Below are 23,601 nucleotides of genomic sequence, written 5' to 3'. Positions count from 1 at the left end.
AGATCAGTTTGTCTGATTCCCTTTGCCTCTCCACTTTTAAATGGGCTGGTTCTACCAGAACAGATGATTCATTCAATTGCTGGACCCACATAAGTGTTTTCAGGTTCATAAGATCTGTCAAAACTCAAGCTTTACAGGCATCAATTTCACAAGAAGCCCATGATCAACTTCATGTCACAGTCAGGCATCAGAAGAGGATTTTAAATGTTTTGGTAAATGAAGAACTTGTTAGAGGAAAAAGGAACTAGTAGTAATGGTAAATCTACTTCAATTGTAGTTACTTTCACCAAAGGCATAGTTTTGGTGGAAGATTAGTTTAATATCACATTTAATTAACATTTTCTTTCTCCTGCATCCTTATGCTCTTTTGAATGCTTTAACAACAAAATGGTACTCACCTTGACAAGCAGGATAGAGTCAAGGAAACTGATGACATTTAGCTTCTGAAATTCAAATTAAATAGAACTGGTTGCTTATATAACATGCATGTTTTTAATAGCAAAATGTAGAGCCAGTGGAGAGAAATGAATGTAAAATCAATTAAGTTCTATAGAAAACAAGCTACCAAAATTAATGGAAAATAGTAAAATCTTCCACATTCCTTCCTGTTTGGGAAGTTTCAAAGACTTCTTAAAATTTATTTAACATAAAGACCTCATCAGGACCATTTTGGCTTGCAATACAATATTTTAACCATGTACCATTGTCTTCCATTCATTTTAGCTAAGTGCCTGCTATGTTCAACATAGTGTGCCAGACTCTGAAGGAGATTTCAGGATGCAAAAGATTCCTTCTTTGCTCTCAAGCAGCTTGCAGCCTATTAATAGTCCTGTGAATTGTTAATTAAAATAAAGTCAAGTGTCTGTAATTTGACACACAGGACAAAGTCAACTGTTAGACTTTTAGACAGCTTTGACTTTTAAACTTTGATCTTGGCCAGAAGTTAGATTTTGTTTTGACAGTCCATTTTGGTATTGGAAAATTCTGCAAAATATGAAACTATAAGTAGTCTCCCTCTGTTTTTTTTTTAGACTGCTAAAGGTACTTTAAGACTGTTAACTGTCATTCTAACTGGATTAACTGTTGTTCTGACTGATACAGAATTCACAGAATGTATTTTATAAGCAGAATGTTTTTTTTTTAATTTTGGACCATATTATTATGAGCCCTGACCATACAACTCATCACCCGATGATTGGATTCTCCATTACTAAACTAGGCTGCTCCTTAGACAGCAGACTGTCACTGAGATGATATTCAAAACTTGAAGTACCTGCCAGTTGGTTCCACTCTGCTGATATAGTCTTAGAGAATCACTCCTTCACACAAACCCCATTTTTTATTCTTCATGGTCTATTACTGTGAATCATAGAACACACTAAAATCTATGAAGCATCAAAATTTCAAATGACCCAAAGGTCAGTGGAAGGACATATCAGGTAGAGGGCTACAGCATATTACCAGAGATTGCATACAAAAAGTATTATAAAACATGTAATTAGGAAATGTAAATGTATGAAGTTAAAGCAGTAGAGCAGTAAAGTAAAGAGTCTGAGTGATTCACAAATTGTACAAAGACCTACATGAAGCTTCTGGTGCATTGGGTAGATTTTTTATGGAAAATATGAACCAGAGTCATACAGGATGGAAAGCTGTGATTAGATTACAATTGTTGCCATTGGAGGGAATACTGATGTTAGAGCTATGACTCCAATGAAGTGTTGAAGTCTGATTTTTAATTATAAACATGTAGCACTCAAAGATACAATACAAACATACAGAAATAGACAAAAACCAAAATTAAAACAAAATTAAAATACAAAATCAAAACAATAAAAAATAAAACTAAAATACAAAACAGACAAAAAACCAAAATTAGAACAGTTTACTTTGAGAATGAAAAAATTACAATGAAGCTTAACAAAATACTGGATAATTTTCTGTTTTCTTCGATTACTTTTCACTCTATATAATTATAAAGTTTTGTTGCTATTTGTTGCGTGTGTGGATATCTGTATGTGCATATATGTGCATGTATGTAGTAGCATGTGAATTTTGTATAGCATGTTATCAGAAACCTGATTTAGATGTTATATTTATTCAAATTGTGTTGTGAAGCCATTGATGTAAGTATTCTCTTCGGTGATGCAGATTACCATCTATGCCTTCCCATCCTGTGATGGGCTGTCTAATGTCCTAGGGTCTTCTTCGATTTTTCATGAATTCCAGAGTATACCAATCAAGCAACCCTTTGGCCCTCTGTTACAATATGACCTGGTTGTCCTCTTTTCTCTGCCCATTCCTCTGGTGGTGTCCTTCACACAGCTCATTTATAATTCTTTGTAATGTGTGAGTGATTATGGAGCTCTGCAGTGGCAGGGGTAACACTAGTTTAGAACATAAACCCATCTATAAAATGATGTGGGGAAGGATGGCAAAAGATTGCGAACAGTGTTGTTTCAAATAACATTGAGAAGCAGTGCAGGAAAAAACAGGTTCGTAGAAAGTTTGTCAGAAGACCCAGCTAAGGAAAGTAATTCTAAGGTTATTGAAGTTTGAAACCTGAAGGAGAATAACAGATAAACAGTGGAAAAAGAGCAGAAGTTTTTATAATTATAATCATATATAGCCTTTTATATAGTGCTCTAAAGTCTGCAAAACACTTTACAGATATTGTCTTGTTTAAACCTCACAAAAATTCTTTGTGGTAGATACTTACAAGGCATTATCTCCATTTTACAGATGAAGAAATAGGCTCAGAGGTCAAATGACTTGTCCAAGGTCACACATCTAGTAAGTGTCAAAGGTAGGATTTGAACCTATATCTTCTTGACTGTATGTCTAGCTCTATATTCTATTTTTACATCACAGTTATTTCGCAATATACCACCATCATCACTCTTGGAATTAAGCCCTTCCTTCTAAAAAAGAAAAAACAGTTGAACAAAAATAACTAAAACAATGACATCTGACAATATATGCAACATTCTGTCCTCAGGCCCCTGCTTCTCTTCCAAGGGGAGGGAAGTTGAGCTTTTTTCACCGGAAAGGGCAATGGGGGTCCACTGCATTTGGACTTTAAATATCAGAGTTCCAAGGTACTTCTAGAGGATGCAGAAATGGCACTGAAGGAAACAAAGATGGGAAAAGCAGCTCAACCAGGCCAAATTTAAATGGAGAAAGTGTGTGCTGGAGATGACATAATTCGAAGACATCGAGGGGATTGATTGTCAGAGTATATGAAGGTGGAGAAGAAGATGTGGAAAAAATCTTGAACCTTATTACCACAAAAAAGGACAATAGAATTACAACTACTGACCCATGTGCTTACTTCATGAAATTTTTAAAATAAAATTAATCTGTATGCACAGCAAAGATACCCTTGATGAGGGTATTAGAAGAGAGCTGGAAAGCTTTCACAACTAATATCTTTATTTCTATTCCACTGTTAAACCATGTCTTTATTGTCATGCAATTTGCTAAAAGTAGAGAATTGTACAAGTCTCTATTGTGTATTGTTTGACTAGAGAGAGAAATTGGTTCAGTAGAACTGTGGTTTTCAGAATGTGGACTGGGAACTCCTGAGGGTCTCCGAGGTGCTCTCAAAGGGTCCACAATGTCAAAGCTATTTTCATAATAATACTAAAACATTTTAATCTCTAATGTAGTAAATATTATTAAATGTCATGAATATAAACAAAAGCTCTTTGGAAGATCCTTAATAATTTTTAGGAGTATAAAGGGATCATGAGACTAAAAAGTTTGAGAACTCATATGTATAACAGGCTTCTTATTTCTTGCCTTTTCAGTGGGTTGGGGAGGGAATGTAGGAGGGAGAATTTGGAACTGAAAATAAAAATAAAAAATAAAATTAATAAGAGTCTGAGAACTGCTGCAGTAGAGCAAATTGCTGCCTTCAAGGTTTTCTAGCAAGGCCTTTCCCTTGCACATGTGAGAATTATTTGAGAATCTTGATAGAAAAAAACAAGGGAATGTTATTTGATGATTCTGATCATTAACATCAGGCAAGGGATAAAGCAGGTAGATGTATGGCTAGCCTGTTTTGTTACTGTTAGAGGAACTTGAATGGGAAAAAAAAAATTTCATCATTATTTTCACTTAACTCTAATAGAAATTTAGCATCTCCTTCAGTTATGTTAGTGACAAATTTTATTCTGTAAAGGGTCCATAAGCTTCACCAGACTGCCAAAGGGGTCCAGGACATGAAAAGGTTAACGCCTGTTGAAGATGGTGAGGTCCTCTTACTCATTTGTGGATTATTATGCTGATTGTATCAAGGTCTAGAACATGTTACATTTAAAATTAATAACTAGCATACATTTTAAATTGGTTTAATTGAAATCAGACTTACAAATGGGATGAGATTATTTTGTTCTTCTGAATCTTTGCATGTGACAAATTGGTACCTGTGTAACAGTGGAATAGAACTGGAAATCACCACCCACTAGCTTACTTTAGCTACTTGTCAGTATATTCCTGCGCTGATGCCGAAATCTTAGCAATAGATGTCATTGGTATCTAGGCAACACAGGTTTAGCTAAGCATCTCTGCTCTGTGCTTACAGAACTGAAAATTTTCCATCGTGTAGTTTATTGAGACTGTAAGGAGAGGATTTTTCCTTTGAACAGAGATTTTTCTGTCACTGTCCACTAAAGGTGAATATAGTTTAGAAGCAAGTTTTAGTGAGCCTTTCAGATATTAATGAAATATACAGTGATGTATTTTGGTAGGCCACAAATTACCTGTCAGTAGGAATTTATTAAGTGCCTACTATGTACACTGTTCTAAGCACTGGGTACACAAAAAAAGGCAAAAGACAGGTCTCTGCTCTAAAGGATCTCACTGTCTAATGGGGAGACCATATGCAAACAACTATGTGCAAACAAGCTCAAATAGAACCAGGGCCATGAAACAATAGTACATAAGGTTCCCCTTGGGCCACATGTTGATGTAGAAAATCACAAATTAACATTATGTTTTATTGTAATTTTATTTTTTATTGAATATTTCCTAACACTTGGGAGTGTTGCTGGATGCATGCTCCAAGGGCTGAATGTTTGACACCTCTAATAAACAGAATAAATTTGAGATAATCTATAGAGGGAAGGCACTAGAAATTAAGAAAGGCTTCCTGTAGAAGATGGTGTTTCAATAATCTGGCTAGCAGCTTCTGTGGGGGTGTAAGATCCACCCACAGCCAGCACCCGGAAAGCTGCCAACAGCACAGGTTCTTTTGATCTGCTTAACTAAGGAAAGCAAGGTGAAGGGGTTGACAAGTTTACTTTAATCCAGCATACAGACAGTATTCACTTAGTTCAGGGGAAAAATCTAGCACCCTGAACTTCAGAACAAAATACAAATAAATTACAAATATCAACAGACAGACCCAATATAATTCGTAGTTACCAACATCTAGGTTCAGCCCAGGAGCTCAGAACAAGGGCTGGCCCAGAGTCACGTGCCACCACTGCTGTGTCAAAGAGCTCCAAAGAACAGACAGCCAACCCCTGGTTTTTATATCTTTTTCAGCATCAGGGGTGAGTCACACATTCGACTCACCCATGTGACCTAGAATCGTCACAAAGAGGCGGACTGAAACCCACGTGGTCTAAAAGCCTCTGTACTCCCAGACATGTAAACTAGGCCCTCCCTGGAGTTAGCCCCACCTTGGGCCCCACCTTAGTTGCCAGTCCACACCCACTAAGGTTTTACACCTAATAGCGGTTTGGGCCTGGGGCTTAGCACCTAGTAAGGCTCAATGAATTACTCAAAGGGAACAAAAGCCAAACTATTCAAGGGCACTTGTTGAACTAAGTGCTAAGGAGCCCATTTTGCTTACCAACACAGATGGAATTTTAACTAGGACTTGAAGGAAGCCAGGGAAGTCAGTAGGCAGAGGTGGGGATATTACATTTAGAATTTCTTTCTCTTCTATTCTAAAACATTTCTCGAAATAGTCCCCTCATTGTTTAGTTAAAAAATAGTCTTAAATATTTAAATGAGAGAAGAAAAGATGTGTCCTACATTTAGCAGCACAGATATATTTTAATAGTATTTTATTTTTCCCAATTACAAGTAAAGATAATTTTTAACATTCATTTTAAAAATATTTGAATTACAGATTTTTTTCTCCCTTCCCCCCTCACTCCCTTAAGACAGTAAGCAATTCGATATAGGTTACATATGTGAAATCATGTAAAACATTTCCATATTAGTCATGTTGTGAAAGAAGAAAGACCAAAAGGAAAAAAAAAACAAAAAAATTGAAGTGCAAATAGTATGTTTAGATCTGCATTTAGACTTCATCAGTTCTTTGTCTGGATGTGAATAGAATTTTCATCATGAGTCCTTTGGAACTGACAGAGCTTTCTTTCTTTTTTCTTTTTAAAGAGAGCTGTAGCTTAGAACCTACCTAGAAACATTTTATGTAGAGATAGCTCATTCACTCAGCTCTTTATTCCCTTTGAAGACCGAGAAAGTTAAAAAGCCACTTCTGAAGTGAATTTCTATAGTATAGATGGCTGTACAAATAGCCACATTGGTAGCCATTGATTTTTCTTCTGCTTGGGTTATTAAGGAGTTATTTTGTTCAAAGATGAGGCCTGTTGTTTTTCTATGTCCATGTACTGTTAGGCAGTTTTGTAATCTAGTGGCTAGGCCTAGGACCTAGCTTCCTGTGACTGACTTCTTGAGCCTTGCTCTTTTTGTTGGAAAATTACCTTTTAACAGTGGGAAATTTGAGATATACTTGGAGTATACATTTAGTACAGCATGCATACCCTGGTTCTTAAGGAAGGCAGCATGGTGTCATAATAGTAGCTAACATTTATACAGTACTTAACTATGTGCCAGGTGCTTCGTTAAATGCTTTACAGTTATCATCTCATTTGATCCATACAACAGTCCTGGGAGGTAGGAGCTATGTAGAAGGCAAACAGAGGTTAAGTGACTTGCCCAGAGTCACATAGTTAGTAAGTGTCTGAGGTCACATCTGAACTCAGGTCTTCCTGATTCCAGGAAGTGTATGGTGTAGTGAAAAGATCACTGGTCTTAATCTGAGAAGACCTAGGTTTGAGTTCTGGTTCTGCTACTAACCAACTCTGTTATCTTGGGCAAATTGCAGAATTTTAGACATAGAAGGGACCACAGAGATAAATAGAATTAAATTTTTTGACCAGCTTACTCTTGATTTGTACCCCCAGTGCCTAGTGCAGTGTCTGGCCCATAGTTGGTACTTGATAAATGCCTGTTGATTGATTATCTAAGCCAATCCCCTCATTTTACTGAACACTAGAGCCCAGATAGTTACTGGAATTACTTACCCAAGGTTATCTACCTTGAAATGTGGCTGAGCCAGGACTTGAACCCCAGGTCTTATCACTCTTAAGACTAATACAGGACTCCTGTGAATACATGACTTCTAAGGTCCCTCTAGCCCTGAATCCTTATGCTCTTAATTGGTTTCCTTGAAGTAGATCTCTCCCTCTCCCCCATTCTTCCTGCATATAGCTAGAAATTATAATGGGCAAAGAATGCATTTTCCTCCATACTGTTCAACTGGCCATCAGACAAATGATTCTCCATAGGATGAGACTAAGGCCTTCAGAAGCCCCAGTATCACTGGTTGGCAGCTAACCTATTAGTACAGACTCCAGAGCCAGCATTATGACTTCAGTCTCATCACAGTGGCTTTGGCATCTGCCTGCTTGCTGTCCTGCTATATACAGCCCACAGGTGAAAGAATTTCCTGCTTCTGAATTGGTTGTGGTGGGCATTATCAGTGACACATTGGCAATGGCAAATACTAACCTTCTTAAGAATGAGATATACCAGGGTCATCCAGGGGGTGAGCCAGAATGCCTTATGCACTTGCTAGAAAAGCTTGTCCATGTGGGTGCATAAGGATTTTATTTGCTTGGTAAACTGGAAAGGGCTTTGTAAATGTGATTGGTTATTTTTATAACTTGCCTTCTAAAAAGAGTAAATTTTTTTTTCTTAAGTGATGATGGTTAGCATAATGCTGAGATCTCCCTTTAATTTCAAGTTCCATTTTTAGGAATCCCTTCCTTTAGTTTTGATTAAGTTACAGTTGCAAGAGGCACTTTGGTATTGTGGGTAGAGGGCTTACTTTTGAATCAGAAAGACCTAGAATAATACTAACCTCACAGATCCTGGTTTTGACACAAGTAGAGGTATGAGAGATATAGTGATGGGGCAAGCTACTTAATTGAGCTCTCAAAGATATTTCAGGTAGTTCTTTTAAGACTATAAATTATAGATCAGTTGTTGAGATGAAACCTGGTCTGAACAACAACAAAAAATTAAAATTGCCCTGATGGCTTTAAAACTAATCATTAACTAAAGACGGCAGACAAGGCTTTTCCCTTTGCTGGGCTCCTTTGGGGCACACCCTTGACCATTTGTATGTGAGAGATATAATTGGGGAGAGAGTTGGATTAGATCTTCGTGGACCCTTCCAAATTTTGTACTGTCTGCCAACTCTGAAATTCATTTATTTAAATGCAATTGAGTCGTGGGACAGTCCTAGCAGTTATAAATGCCAGCCACTAATACTATTTTACCTTTCTTTTGAGATACTTTATTTATATTACTTAATTTTTCTGCCCAGTGTCGTTAAGTTACAAAAATTGGTGCTTTTAATTATTTTTCTATGGTACAGCACAGGATTTGGCATCAGAAGGTTGGGATTCCAATCCTGGCTCCCTTACTTAGCTAACTCTGTGACCCTATGCAGGGCAAAATATCTCTAGGCCCCAGTATTCTTGTCTGTATAATGAAGTGTTGAATGATCAGTAAGATGTTTTCTAGTACAAATATTCTTAAATTCCTATGATTCTATGAAATAATAACTCACATTTCTATAGCTCTTTTAAAATTTTACAACTTATTGCCTGTGTGACCTTGGGCAATTCAAATGTCTATGGGCCTCAGTTTCTTATTTGTAAAATGAGGGGATTGGACTTAATGATCTCTAAGGTCCCTTTTCCTCTAAATTCTTGATCCTATACTATTGTCTTGTGAAATTTGAATTTGCATAGAAAACCAGGATTGTCTCCTGGGAAGAGATGGCTTCATACAGGATTGACTTGAAACAGTCTTGGGGGAGGAAAGTGACTTAGCATAGGCATTAAATAATTCATTATACACATTAAAAATGTATGTGAAGGTTTCAGCATGGCCTTGGCAATATGTTTAGCATTGGTTCCTCTCCTGAGATGATTCAGAGGAGAGAGGTTTTGCTGGGCCTGGCTGAAACCCTCCTTATTTACCTATCCTTTTCCAGAACAGGGAAATACACACTTTGAGCTTCCATTTGGGAGATCAGATAGGTTTTGGTTGGTTGCACTTCTGTTTACTTTTCATCTAGCTGGTGGAAGTTGTTAGTACCTGTAAAGTGCTTTTGTTCTCAAGGGAGCCAGAACCTCAGCCTCCACTTAACTAGTTCAGTTTACTTAAGAGAATCAGAATAGAATTCCCTTGCATCGTCCCCTATAATAACCCACTCCCCTTTGGGTAGCTCTCATTGTGAGCAAGTGTTTCCTTACATTAAAGTGAAATTGGTCTCCCTTTCACTTCCACCTCTTGCTCCCATTTCTGTCCTTGAGACCAAGAGGAACAAGTCAGTTCCATCTTCCTTATAATAGCACTTAAAATACTTAGAGAGAGCTAAGGCCAATCAACCCTAGTTCCTTCAACTGATTTGCATGATGTTTCCAGATCTTGTTTCCTTCCTCCTTCCAAAAGGCTTTTCTTATGTTATTGGCCTCTCGAAGTCATTTTCCTTTCTTTCAGTTCATAAACATCGATTAAACTTCTCTGTGCAATAAAATTTCATCTTTACGGAAGAAGCACTCAAATTGCTTCTTCATAGCTGCCTTGCCAGCTGTCAGGGCGATAACTGATGTAGTCCCAGGGGACACAGACTCTACTCCATAGGCTAAACTTAACCCGACTTCTGTCTTACTTTGTGGCTAGAGAATATTATGGCTCTTAGTAATATACTTCGTGTCAGGAAGTCCATTTGGCTAAGACTTTGGCTTTTCTATAAAAGTCTGGTTTGGTGGAATTAATTTAATAAACATTTACTCTGTGCAGAACATTATGGAAAATACTGAGATGAATGACATTAAGGTGCCTACCTTCAAAGAATTTCTATTCTATTAAAGTACATGAGTCATATATGCAGATAATACATAATACAAGGTAGTATGTGTGCCATTAGAAAAATAAAAACGAAGTATCATAGGAACTTAAGACAGAGATAATGTTATGACAGTAGCATTTTGGGCTAATCCTTTGAAGGATGAAAGGATAAAGTTAGACAAAAATAGGTAAGGCCTTCTCATATCTTTCCACGTTGAGGGAATATTATGTGAACAAATAAATGTAATCATGTAAGCATGGGGCACATTTGGAGAAATGATGAATAACTTGGGATTTTATTATAGAAGGCCTTGAATGCCAGGTTACGAAATTTGTAATTTATTCAGTAGGTTGTAGAAAACCATGAAAGGTTTTTTTTGAGCAAGTGTATGTATGACCTGGTCATTTTTGTACATTAGCAATATTAATATAGCATAGAGTAAGTTCAAAGGATGCATTGGAAATAGAAACTGGAAATGAGACCAGTTAATGTTAAGTCACCTCTTCACAGTGCTTAGATTGGTTTTCACCAAATCTATAATTCTAGGTTAGAAGCTTATTACAAGCAGCAGATTTATTATATAATATGATCAGTAATGTCCTGGTCTTAATTTGACTATTTTCCACAATGAACAAAGACAATTGGAGCTATAAATGTTTTAACTGCCACATTAGTTGGCAAAGCATTTGCCAAGAGAGAAAATGTATTCAAAGGATATCCTTTGAGTCTTTTCATCAACGTCCATTAGCAAAAGTAAGCTGAAGACTGAAATTTCAAGCATGGGAGTTGAATATAATAAATAAAGCTGAATGTTTTAGTGAATGTAAAGTGGAGTGGGAGGGCAGGCAGGCTGTGGAGGGAGACCAGGAAAAGGAGGAGAGGAATTGTCTGGTGTGGTTCTTTAAAATCTGGTATCATATTTGGAATTGCTGGGAGGTAGAAACTAGAAATAGACTACATAGTGATAAAGTTGGTGTTCTCTCTATGTGTTTACATGTATGTATATATATATATATATATATATATGTTTGTATCTATATACGTCTGGTGGAATGGTAAACTATATAGTTAGGAGTAAGAGGAGGGACAATTCTCACCTTCTCCCCTGCCCTCTAGCCTTGCCCACCCACTTTGGGTAATCAACATTCTGGTCATTTGAATTTGCTGCAGTCTGTGCTTCTAATCTTAAAATGTTAGGACTTGCTCCCAGGGAGAATAATAAACTGCATGACCAGGGAGACTTGTTTGTGTTAAGCTGTACCTTGTTATTGTGGCTGGGGTTGGGCTGTTTCCTCAGAGCTGAACTTTTATTTTGAGAGGAGCCAGTGTGGTGCAGTGAAAAAGAGGCCTGCAGTTTGTAATCAAGAGAGCGCTGGGGAGAATACTACTAACCTCACAGAATTGTGAGAAAAGGGCTTTGCAGAGATTAAAATATTGTAAGTGTGAGTTACTACTTTACTTCAGAAAGAAATCAAAAGACTCATGAAAATGAATCTGGAAGAAAACTTTATGAGAATAATAATAATAATAAACTCATATTTACATGTGCCAGGCACTGGGCTAAGTGCTTTATCATTATTGCCTCATTTGGTCTTTGCAACAATCCTGGGAGGTGGGTGCTATTAAGCTCTCAGGCAAATAGGTTAAGTGACTTGACCAGGGTCACAGCTGGTCAGTGTCTGTGGCCACATTTGAACTTGGGTCTTCTTGACTCAAGACCCAACTCTCTGTCCACTGTGCTGCCTGTCTCCACCTATCTCCCTGTCCTCATTTCAAGGACCATTCTTCCATAAAGAATAGATTGTAGATTATGTAGCCCAGCAACCTGATTTTATAGATGAGGAAACTGAGACCAAGAGAGTTGCAATTTACCCAAGGTTAACTAGCTGTAATAAGTAGCACATCTGGGATTTGAACATAAGTCTTCTGACTTTATAATGAGTATTCTTTTCCACTAGACCGAATTGTCTTTTTTGTTCCCTTGACATGGAAACTATTTTCTTATTTGTGGTTCTTCCATTTATTATATACTTTGTTTTATTGTTTGTGTTGTAAATAAAGTCAGATCAATAAGTAGGCATTTATTGAGCACCTACCATGTACCTAGTACTATTAAAAGGTGCTATAAAGGGATATAAAACAGAATATACTCAATGTTTTCAGCACTGAGTCTTTAGGAGAGTTTAAGCAAACCCCTTGAGGGTGAAGGCTGTTCCTCATTTTGTCTTGTCTTTATAGTGCCTAAGAATTCATTGTAGTTGCATAGTTTAAAAGCACATTGTTATACTTAATTCCGTTTGTCTAGCTTTTTTGTTTGTCCTGTCTCTCTAGCCATGTTGCAAAATCTTCTTGTTGCCATAGTGCTGGACAGAGTGTAGAGTAAACATTAGATTCTTGCTTTCAGTTTTTCACATAGGCTATCAGTATAAATTTATGGTGTTTATACTTTGACAAAGAATTAGATTCCCTCATTTTGCGGCTTCGTACTTCTATAAGCACAAAATTTTGTTTATTTAGTACTTTCTTAGATGGCATATCAAAATAATTTTGGGAAAGGGATTGGGCAGTGAGTCAGGATAACATTGGGTCCATTCTCACTTTTCTACCCTGGACAGGCTCAATGCTTGGGTGGATGGGTCGGAGTAGAGCAGAAGCTAGGTATCTGCCCTTGAAGAGATAGCAAGTTATAAAGTAGCTGAGAAGAGTAGAACAGCTTGAAACCACAGAACGCTTTGGGTCATGGGATTTTGAACTGGAAAAGATTTTAGAAATTATCCCACATTTTATGGATGAGGAAACTGAATCCCAGAGAAAATAAATGAGCTGGCTAAGGTCACGTAGATTCCAAATTGTATAGCTGGGATTTGAACCCAGGTTTTCTGACTCTAAATTTAGTGTTATTTTTTTTCACTTGGTCACACTCCAAGTACTTAATGCAGTGTCATTGATCAGCATGTAAACACTGAGAATTAGTGTCTACTATATAATGCTTTTGAGCCCAGTTGTATGGAAAGAGGTCACTTCTTGTTGCAATTTAGAGGCTCTGGATCAAGTAAACTTGTTGAAAGCTAATGTGAACATTGCTTATTAGTTTGAGAAGCCTGTTTTTAAATATAGCATCTTCACTTTCCTGAATTGAAATAGCAAAGTCCTTATCAAGGTTAAAGCGTTTGAATAATTTGAATCACATTCAGGCATTTTTTAGTTCTGTTTGTTCTTTCTCTAGGATTGCATGTATAGTTGTTATAGTATTGCAATCCATAGAGCAGAGAATAAAGACAGAGCCCACATATTTGTGATGCTTAAAGCTCCTTGCCTTTTTAATTTGGCTCCAGTGTAGGCATTAGGACTTGTCAACCCTGGAACAGGTTGGAATGTCTTCTGGAATTCCTTCCCTGTTTCCAGCCATCTGGTGTGGGCAATGTACAGGGAAAGAAACAATAGTTAAAATAGTCTTTCTCTTCCTCTTCCTCCCTCCCCCAATTCTGTGTAGGAGCAGAATTCGTACATCATTAACTCCTGCCTCAATGTGGAACCTGGAGCTAGGTTGGCATGGGTCATCTATAGATTTTGAGTTGCTAAGTGGAGAGAAACCAACTTTGTCCTTCACTCCATTTGTATTCCTGTGCTAATAACTTCTGTATCATGCATTTTATCACCAGCCTGGAGCCTTGAAAAGGAATAACCTATCGCTGTTATTATTGTTAGTATTTACTCCTGTTCTCATGCAGATGAGAGGAAACTGAGGCTCAGACAGACTTATCATGACTTGTCAGGGTAGTCAGACCTAGTAGTAGTGGGCTAGAGGGGCAGCTAGGTGGTGCAGTGAGTAGAGCACGAGCCCTGGAGTCAGGAGGACCTGAGTTCAAATTCGGCCTCAGACACTTGACCTGTAGTAGCTGTGTGACCTTGGGCAAGTCACTTAACCCCAATTGCCCTGCCCCTCCCCCCAAAAAACCAAAACAAAACAACAATAGGCTAGAGAAAACAGCATGGTACTCATAGCAGTTTTCTAGCACTTAGGTACCTCAGGGATAGACAGATCTCCAGCAGTGAGAACCCTGGCTACCACCATCAGGTTTAAAGAGCACCAGGCTAGAAACCATTTAGATTCTTCTTGGTGGATAAAGATGAAGATACTGAGGAAGAATGGGAAGATGAAGTAACTGCATTGGAGGCACTTTATGGTCCCCTCCTCCAGAGAGTTTGACCTGAGGGAGGCTAAAAGATTGGTTGGCATTTGATAATGTTGTGGCTACAGTGAGGAGGATCAACTGAGAGCCCTTTATTTCTTTTACAGAACAGTTTGTACAGGACTTGGGAGCATAAAATACCATTTTATACTCTTGTTCTTCACTTGAGACAAGAGGCCCCTTCAACATGGGTGGTGTGTGTGTGTGTGTGTGTGTGTGTGTGTGTGTATAGAAGGATGATCCCAGCTCCTGACACTACACTTGTTTGGGGGAGATTCTCTTCCTCCTCCTTTGTTAAAATTGGAATGAAATGTTATTATCAATAGAAGTAAATAATGTATCCATGTAATCCATCCATCTTTTTGAAATATGTTGGAGTTTTTCTTGCTCATTGCCTTCCCATAATAATAATCTCCCATATATCTACAACATGAAAATCTTAACATCGAGTAGATCTTGGACCTTGGACTTGAATCTTAAGGCCCTCAGGCTCTTAAGTCCTTTCCACTATTAGTAGTGTGTCTCTTTTAAGTAGAATCTTTGATACTGTGTTAATAAGCCTTTTGTTTTCTCTGACTGCTGGGTGATTTCTTACTCCCATTCTTTAAGGAGCCAACTTCAATGCTTACATAGTGAATAGAACTATTCAGATGACCATAGCATAATGTTCACTCATTCCACACTTTTTAGTCATATTTTTTATAAAGAACTCATTTTGATGTTAACATTCTCAGTATTTACTTAGCTCTTTCTTATGGGTTTAGAACTTGAGGATAGTAGCATAGCTGGACCTGCTTCAGAAACAGAAGTAAGCAGAGCTAAGGAGAAAAACACTTAGGCATTTCATTGGGTATATTTTCAATAGTGGTTTTTCTTTGGATAGGTTTAGAATTATAGACTGAATTGTATAGCCGAAAGACTCTTAAAGACCATTTAAAGTTGTGTACTATTTATATTTACTGTGATTGCTGTTCTCAGGGTTGATTTTCAAAAGTTGTTTGTATTTGCTCTTATCTAAATGAAAAATCATAATGAATATGATTTGGGGAGGGGCTTTTAAAGAGACTTTCACATTTCTGGGTAGCTAGGGTTTTTTTGTTTGTTTTTTTTCCTAGCCTCAAGGAATTCCTTCTGTACTAGAAAAAGCAAACTTTTCCTAGCTGAGCCTTTTGATTTTGTAGCTTAATGCAAACAGCTATAGTAAATTGTAGTCTTTTCCTGGGATGATGACAAGATACAAAAATTACAGTTAACCATTAGCAAAATTTAGTTGCATTGAGGCCCCATTTTGATGACCTCCTAAATAAAGATTAGTAGTTGTCTTCTCTCCCACCCTTGCTTTTATCTTATTAAACTTGCTTGTTGCAACTGCATTTGTTTTGGGCAGATTGATTTGGGTCGCTTCGTGCTTTCAGTATCCAGGTTTTCATCATTTCCAAAGGGACTTTAGGAGGGCACCTAGCTCCTGACAGTATCTCCTTTTAGATTTGAAATGACTGGATCGTTACAAAAAACAAGGGAGGCCTTTGCTTTTCCAGAGGGCTGATCCTTTTGTCTCTCCTCTATTCTACTTTTGAGAGTTTGTAGGGCTATGTTTGGCCTTGCTTGAATGATAGCTTAGCACCCCTGAAGTAGTTCAGAGAGAGAGATGTGAAGCCTCAATGTGAATCCTCTATACTTACGTATACATCATTTGCCTTTCTGGCATTTGGTCAACTTATTCTCATTTTAAGAGCTTTATATTGCTCTTGCCTGATTTAAGACAGAATTTCTCCATAGCAGCTCTGGGTTTTGTTCACCTCATAGGATCTAGAACTGGAATGGATCTTAGAGACATTAAGCCCAAGTCACTCATTTTACACTCGGACCCAGATTGTGAAAGGAACTTGCTCACAGAATTAGTAAAAGCTAGGACCCAAACCTAGGTTGGAGCTGTGACTGCATTCCCCTGTCAGCTGATAGACAAGAGAGATTAATACATATTATGATTATATGTTTTAATGAATGTAAAATATAAACTTAATTACAGTAACATATTTGAAAACAATTTACAAGTCTTATTTTTTATGGTAGCATATGGTTTGTGGTTATTCAGGTTATCTGGCAAAAATGTAAAGTGACTACTAGATGATTTCTTTACTACATGGTTAATCCTTGCATTTCACAGTACTTTATGATGAGACTGTGCTTTAAGTGTATTCATAGCCATCATCTCATTTGATCCTCACAATAGCCCTTTGAAGCAGACTGGGCAGAGATAAAAACACTGAGACTCAGAGAGGGAAAGTCACTTGTATGACCTGTGTGAAGGTCACACAGAGAAGATGGTAGAGGTGGGATTCAAAACTAGGTTTTTTATTTAGTACTATTTTTACTGTGCCATACTGTCTTCCCATGATAACATAATAGTAAGTACTCATTAAATATTTTTGTATTTGGTTTTTATTTGATCCCTGCTGAGATTTTAGGGAAAGTACAATTGGATTTACAACTCTTATTTGTTTGTATGTGTGTAACATGTGTCTGTTTTTAACTTCTGAGGAATTAAAATCAGGGAGCCACTCAAAGCAGACTTCCCTGCTGTTTGGGTAGTATTAATATTTTTTGCAGTATTTAAAAAGTTTTTTTTTAAAAAAATTAGATATTGCAGTTTTATTTCTATTCCATGCTGTCTCTATTGACCTTTTTTCCCCTCCTAAGTACAAACAATTGTTTCTATTAGCATGAACGTTTTCTGTGCTCAGTTAAATCAAGTTATGTCAGCATGGAGATGGCTCAGAGGGAAACTAGAGATTGGCTTAAGCTTACATGCATATTTTGGGTCTCTTTTTAAAGATTAGACCAGTTAGATACAGAACTAAATTAACATTTAAAGATCATATTAATACTGCCAGTGATTTCAATATTAATATGTTTAAATATTGACTTTGAATAATAGGGTTAATAGTTTTTTTCTCATAGGTCAGTGAGCCATTAACATGAAGTATAAGGAGTGTGGGATAGATACTAGCCTGTAGAAAGACGGTGTCAGGAGAGAGAGAACAGGGTACAGGTAAAGACCAGTGATTTTAATAATAGTAATAATTTATCCTATAGAGGTCACTTCTTTGTCTCCTTTACTGTTTCACCCTCCTCCCTGGTGCCCAAGTGTATCTCCTAAAACTGTTTTCAGCCCTTTTTTATTCTTTGCTTAAATGATCCCATTTATTTCCATGACTTTCATTTATTATTTCTATGCAGAAGATTCCCCTGTCTCTCCCCCTCTCTGTCTCTGTCTCTCTCTCCCTCTCCTTTTCTCTCCCTCTACTACATATGTCAAGAACTGAATTCATCTTCTCCCTTTCCCAGACATGCTCACCTCCCAACATCCCTTTTCTGGAAGAATTTTTTTTTCTTACTAACTCAATACACCTTATCGCGAAAATCAAATATACAGTACAGAGAACCGAAAAGAAAATGGTACATGATAGAGGTATATGATATCACTTCTTATTATACCGTTTGGGCTTTTAAATACATATTAAGCTTAACTTGGTAGTAACAAAACTGCCCTTTTTATTATCTTTGTCACCTTTTGAACTTGCTTATGCTCCCTTCTATATATTTTTAAATGTTTCATTGATACTTTTTTTGCATCTCTAACACTGTTGACCATTTCCCCCCCCCATCCCCATAAGCCCTTCCTTGTAACTCAAACCAAACAAATTAACACATTGACTTTCCCCAAAAATGTACATCTCATTTTGCAGCTCTAGTTTATCACCTTTGTGCTGATAGGTGCTGATATTACTGCTGATAGGAGCATCCTTTATCATCAGACTTCTGAATCATTGTTTGGTGCATTGAACAGAAATCTGAAGTCTTTTGTGGTTGTTTTCCTTTATATTTTTATGGTCATTGTGTAAATTGTTCTGGTTCTGCTAATATCTTCTCAGGTTTCTTTCAGCATCCCCCTTCCATTGTTGGCATTACTATTCACTAAAATCATCCATACTTGAAATACTGACATCCCATTTTTTACTCTTCACTCTCCCTAACCCCTTCACATCTAATCACTTGTCAAGTCCTATTGATGCTACTTCTACAGTATCTGTTAACATCCTCCAGGCTTCAGTCTCATTAATAATACACACTGGTTGAGGTCTTCAAAAACTTCTTGCCTGGACTAGTTTAGTAGCTTCCTTACTAGTCTCCCTTTTTCCATTCTCTTGTCTCCTATCAGTTCATTGGATAGCTGCCTAAATATCTCCCTAATGTACATGTTTGACCATGTCACTCTCACACTCAGAAACCTTCCTTCAGCGGGTTCCCTGTTGCCTCTAGAATAAAGTACAAACTCCTCAGCTTATCATTTTAGTCTTTCCATAATCTGGGTCCACCATATCTTCTCATAGTTAATTTCACATTCCCCTTAACACACTTTACATACAGTGTTCTAGGATTTCTTCCTTTCAGTCTTTGGTGTCCTTGCATTCATAGAGGCATTCCACAGTTGGAATGCTCACCTTCCTAGAGGCAGTTAGGTTTGGTGGACAGAGTACTGGGCTTGGATTCCAGAAGACCTGAGTTCCAGTGTAGCCTTAGACACATTAGCCGTGTGATCTTGGGCAAGTCACTTAACCTCTATTTGCTTCATTTTCTTCAACTGTAAAATGAGCACTTGCCTCCCAGAGTTTTGAGGATCAAATGTAAAGCACTTGGTACAGTGCCCAACACATAAGTAGACACTATAAAATGCTAGCCATTATTATTATTCCTTGTCTCTACAGGTTGAAATTCTTCTTTTCCTTAAAGATGCAGTTCAAGTGCCACCTTTTCCATGAAACCTTTCCTTATCTTTCCACTTTCTCCTCAGATTTTCCCAGGGCATTTCATTTAGGTCTTTCCTTTGCTCCCATTCTATTCTACTTTGTACCTTACTCATTTATTTACTTGCTATATTCCTTTAGTAAATTATAAACTCCTCAAGAACAGATTGTGTAATGTTTTCATCTTTGTGTCTCCAGCACCTAATACAGTGCTTTGCACATAATAGATACCTAGAAAGTGTTTGTTGAATTAATATCCTGAGATTCAAATGTTTTTTCCCCCAGTATTTAGGATGAGTTTACATTGGGCCATTTTGGGGAGACTCAACATTTGGTGACTCTTAAATATTTTACCATGTGTAAAAGTAAGTAAATGATCCACCAGAGTGTGTAAGCTATAACCTTTGAAGGTAGCATTGAATAACTGTCTGGGTTGCTTACTGAAACATAGTCATAAGTCACTGTGAAGAGCTTTAAAGTGCTGTTGTAGTTTAATTGTAGATACCCACCAAACATTTGTCTATTTTTTTTTGTTTTATCCATGTTTCTAACCACTTACATTATATTTGATAATTTTTTTAAACATATATTTTGTGGAGTTATCCCCTGATTCACCATTCTTTAGATGAATTCATTCACCAAATTAGGTTCCTTAAATATTTGAAATAAAGGAAATGCAGATTGGAAAGTAACTTCTAAATTAAGTGACATTCTCTAAAGAATACATTTTATGATTATATAATGTCTGCTAGAGGACAATACATACATACCACATTTAAGAGACTCCCTAAAATTTTTTAATGGTTAAACTGTCCTAATAAAAGCGTGCAGTTTATTTCTTGAATGTTTGAAGAAAAGGCAACATCTGTTATTGTTATGGGGAGCTAAGGATGCACTGTATTGATTTATTAAAAGAACCACTGAGAGGGAAATGCTGCAAGTCATGGAGTTTATACTGAATAAAAATGTAAAATGAAGGAAATCTTATTCTTTTCTTAGACCTAGAATGTTAGAGTTGATAGAGAACTTAGATAATATCTAATATAACCCCTTCATTTTACAGATGAGAAAACAAGTCCTGGAGAGGTTAAAGTAAGTGGCATAGTTGAGACAGGATTAGGCCTTTGTGACACTAAGGGTCAGTCATTGCTTTCCACTATATATTCTTGCCCACCCTAGTTTCTGTAAGTTAGTACAGTCCTTTGAAGTTTAAATTAGCTTGAAAACCATTCATTCTAGTCTTTAAGTACTTCAGTGTGTCTGTGATCTCACTGATGGGGGCATTCTCTCTAAGGATTGCCAATAGCAACCTGTATATACGTTCTCATCCTTGTCCGTGTCCTTCCAGAAATCTTTCCTGGGGGTCCATGTATGTGCTGGAGGTTTTACATCTTCCCCCCACCCCCACCTTTAGAGCCCTTAACATGACGTGACTGCTAGTATATTATGAAGGCTGTCCCTTTGTTATCTTCCTGGCCCAATTCCTTTTCTGGTCATATACTTCTTTGATGATATTTTTATGCTGCTACTTTCCAGCACTCTGTCGTTGGTAATAATACTGCATCCATTTGTGTCTACAATGAGTTTCTCCATTGGCCCCAAATTGTTGGTGACCCATAATTTTGATTCTTTGGAGATTTTGCCATTCCATTTTTGTAACCATATGGTGTTACCAGAAAAATATTTGTGTTAAAAAAGATAGATTTTTCTATCAGGGAGAAGCTTGGGACTGTAGGAGATTATATAATTTCCCAAGTATAATCCAGCCTATTCTCTCTTCTTCTTCTCCAGTTCTGAATTCAGCACTATCCATTGTCAGTTTCTCTCCAAGATAGTGTATATTGATTGGGCTGCTAAAAGAGCTGTCTGAATTTCTTAAGCAGAACCATACGCATCCTTTATCCACATGACTCTTCCTTTTTCGATTGTTAGGCTGAATTTTAAAAGTGTTTGTAGATTTCATTTAGGAAACTCCTCAGTGTTGTAGAGTTTGATGCAGTCAGCACAATGTCATCCACAAAGAGGTTAATTTAAAGTCTTTATACAAAGAGATCAAAGAAAGAGGAAAAGAGATCATACATAGAAAAATATCTATGGCTGCTCATTGTGTGGCATCAAAGAACTGGAAACTGAAGGGAGGTGCCCACAAATTGGGGAATGGCTAAACAAGTTAAGGTATGTGAATGTTATGGAATACTATTGTGCTATAAGAAATGGTGTCAGAAAAATCTGGGAAGATTTTTTGAACCAATGCAAAGTAAAGTAAAGAACCAGGAGAATAATCCATACTATAATAATACTGTTAAAACAGATAACTTTGAAAGACTTAAGAACTCTGATCAATGCAGTGACAGACTCCAGACAGATTCCTGAGGATTTATGATGAAACATACTATTCTTCTTCTGACAGACAGGTGATGGACTTAAAGTATGTATTAATACATACTTTTTTGGATATGGCCAATGTAGAAATTTGTTTTGCTTGACTACATATTTATTACAAGGACTTCATCACAAGCTGGGATGGGGTAGGAGGGAAGATGAATGGATTTTGGTTAATTAAAAAAAGTTCAATTAAAAGAATTGAAAGTCCTTACTACCTTTAAGGAATCTCTTTTCAATTTGAACTCCGTGATAGACATACCTTTCATGGCCCGTGGCAAACACTGCCATGTTTGTTGAGCATACATTTTCCTGTTTTATGGCTTGCTTGATATTAATAATCAGATAACCATTGAGCAGTTATGTTATTGAATTTATCTAAGAATCTTATATACTCATAGCATCAATCAGTTAACAAGTATTTATTTAGCACTTGCTAGGCTTTACGCTAGATACTAGGCATACAAGTGCAAAAAATGAATGATCCCAACTCACAGTATGCTTACATTCTAAGAGACTGCAAGCACGTATAAAAATATATACAGCATCAGTAAATTAAATCACCAGTAAAAGGTTAATAAAAACATATGCATGTATGTATTTATACAGACAATATTTTTATACAAGATATGAAAGGAACACATGCAAAGGAAAGTTTTGTGGAGAAGGTGGCATATAAGCTAGACCTTAAAAAATGGATAGAAATTAGGCAGAGATGGGAAGTTCATCCCAGGTGTAGGAAACTAAGGAAGCAAAGGTGTAAAGGCAACAAATTACTTAGCCAGCAATCCTTTGTGTCCCTGGAACATTGAGGAATAAGCAGAGGGTATTTATGAGGAGGAACATTGTGATAGAAGTGTAGGTTTGGAAGAAGGGAGATCTCTCTGTTGGGTGGAGTGAAGGCTGCATGAAGAGGAGAAAAGGAGACAAGACTAGAGACCATCAAAAATACAAGAATTGACTTTCCATTGACAGGCTCTCTGTGATTTTATTAGGAGCCAATGATGTTGGTTTTTGGGCTTTGCTGTTGTATTTCAGTACTTCATTTATAAGCTAGAAAGTTTTTCTCATAAGATTCTCCTAATTTTTCTATACTTTGAGGTATCTGTATCACCGTGGATACTTTCTCCATACGTATGAATGTCAGTTCCTCCATGTCTTCTCGTCCTATGTGAGTCTTGATCTTGTTCTTCCATAAATGATCCCAATTCTCTAGGGACCTTGTGATTCATTTAATATTTTTATTAATATCAGTGTAACATTAAGGCCTGTCAATCTGTTATCCCTTACTCTAGTTTCATGATTGGCCTTCCTCTTTTTCTACTTGTATGTGGCCTTGAATAAAAGATTTTGGTGGGAAGGCAGGTTGGGGAGGATGGACATTTTTATTATGTGAGTCACCTTTAGTAACATGCTGTAGCCTGTTTTTATGCCCACTATTTGTCTTCTCATTACATTTTAGGTCACCTGAGGTTGTAGTTCTTCTAAAATACAGTGTCCATGATTTTCAGATGCATAGCATCACTGACTAAATATTAGTGTTAAAAGACTTTTGCAATAGCAAACTGAATTAATAATGGTGTGAAACTGAAGAAATGGCCAACTGACAAATCCACAAAGTGCCCATGCCCCTTTGGTTATAGGTTATCTAAATTTACAGCTGAGGAAGAATAGTTTTTACACCATGGCTAACCATGGACATTCCCAACTAAGATCAAGGTGTTGGTTGAAGTTTAGGTTTTTAAATAATCAGTGTTTTGTCTAATTAGAGTAAAGGTTATTTTTGCCTAAGTGAAGGACATTGAGATCTGACTGATTTCATCCAACTGAAATTTTTTCATATAACACAGTTTTCTCTCGCCTAACAAGAATCAGGCTGGCAAAGAGCCAAAAGAGTATGTTTTGTTTTGTTTTGTTTTTTTGCCAAAAGAGTATGTTGATGGGGTAGGGAATCCTTAGTGGAGTGCTATAGTGAAAGTAAGTTTGGAAAATATATCTTTTAAGAATTGCTTGCTTTCCTGATTTCTCTCTA

The 23,601-nt window shown here is 37.0% G+C and overlaps 1 protein-coding gene across 3 annotated transcripts in view; it reads left to right on the top strand.

The window, feature by feature from the left end:
* The window catches only part of IP6K2 (inositol hexakisphosphate kinase 2), a 45,897-nt gene that overhangs the window by 5,645 nt on the left and 16,651 nt on the right, over positions 1–23,601 (top strand). Inside the window, exon 1 of one of the 3 annotated variants that reach the window (XM_036738090.1) lies at positions 2,743–2,806. The exons of the other annotated variants lie outside the window; for them this stretch is intronic. The gene's annotated coding sequence lies outside the window, so the exon portion shown is untranslated. Of the gene's footprint in view, positions 1–2,742; positions 2,807–23,601 lie in introns of those variants that run through there. 3 annotated transcript variants of the gene reach the window in all.

The sequence above is a fragment of the Trichosurus vulpecula genome, chromosome 9, assembly GCF_011100635.1.
Source record: "Trichosurus vulpecula isolate mTriVul1 chromosome 9, mTriVul1.pri, whole genome shotgun sequence".
Lineage (NCBI taxonomy): Eukaryota > Metazoa > Chordata > Mammalia > Diprotodontia > Phalangeridae > Trichosurus > Trichosurus vulpecula.
Note: the sequence above shows the minus strand (reverse complement) of the source record. Positions and strands in the feature narration are given on the sequence as shown.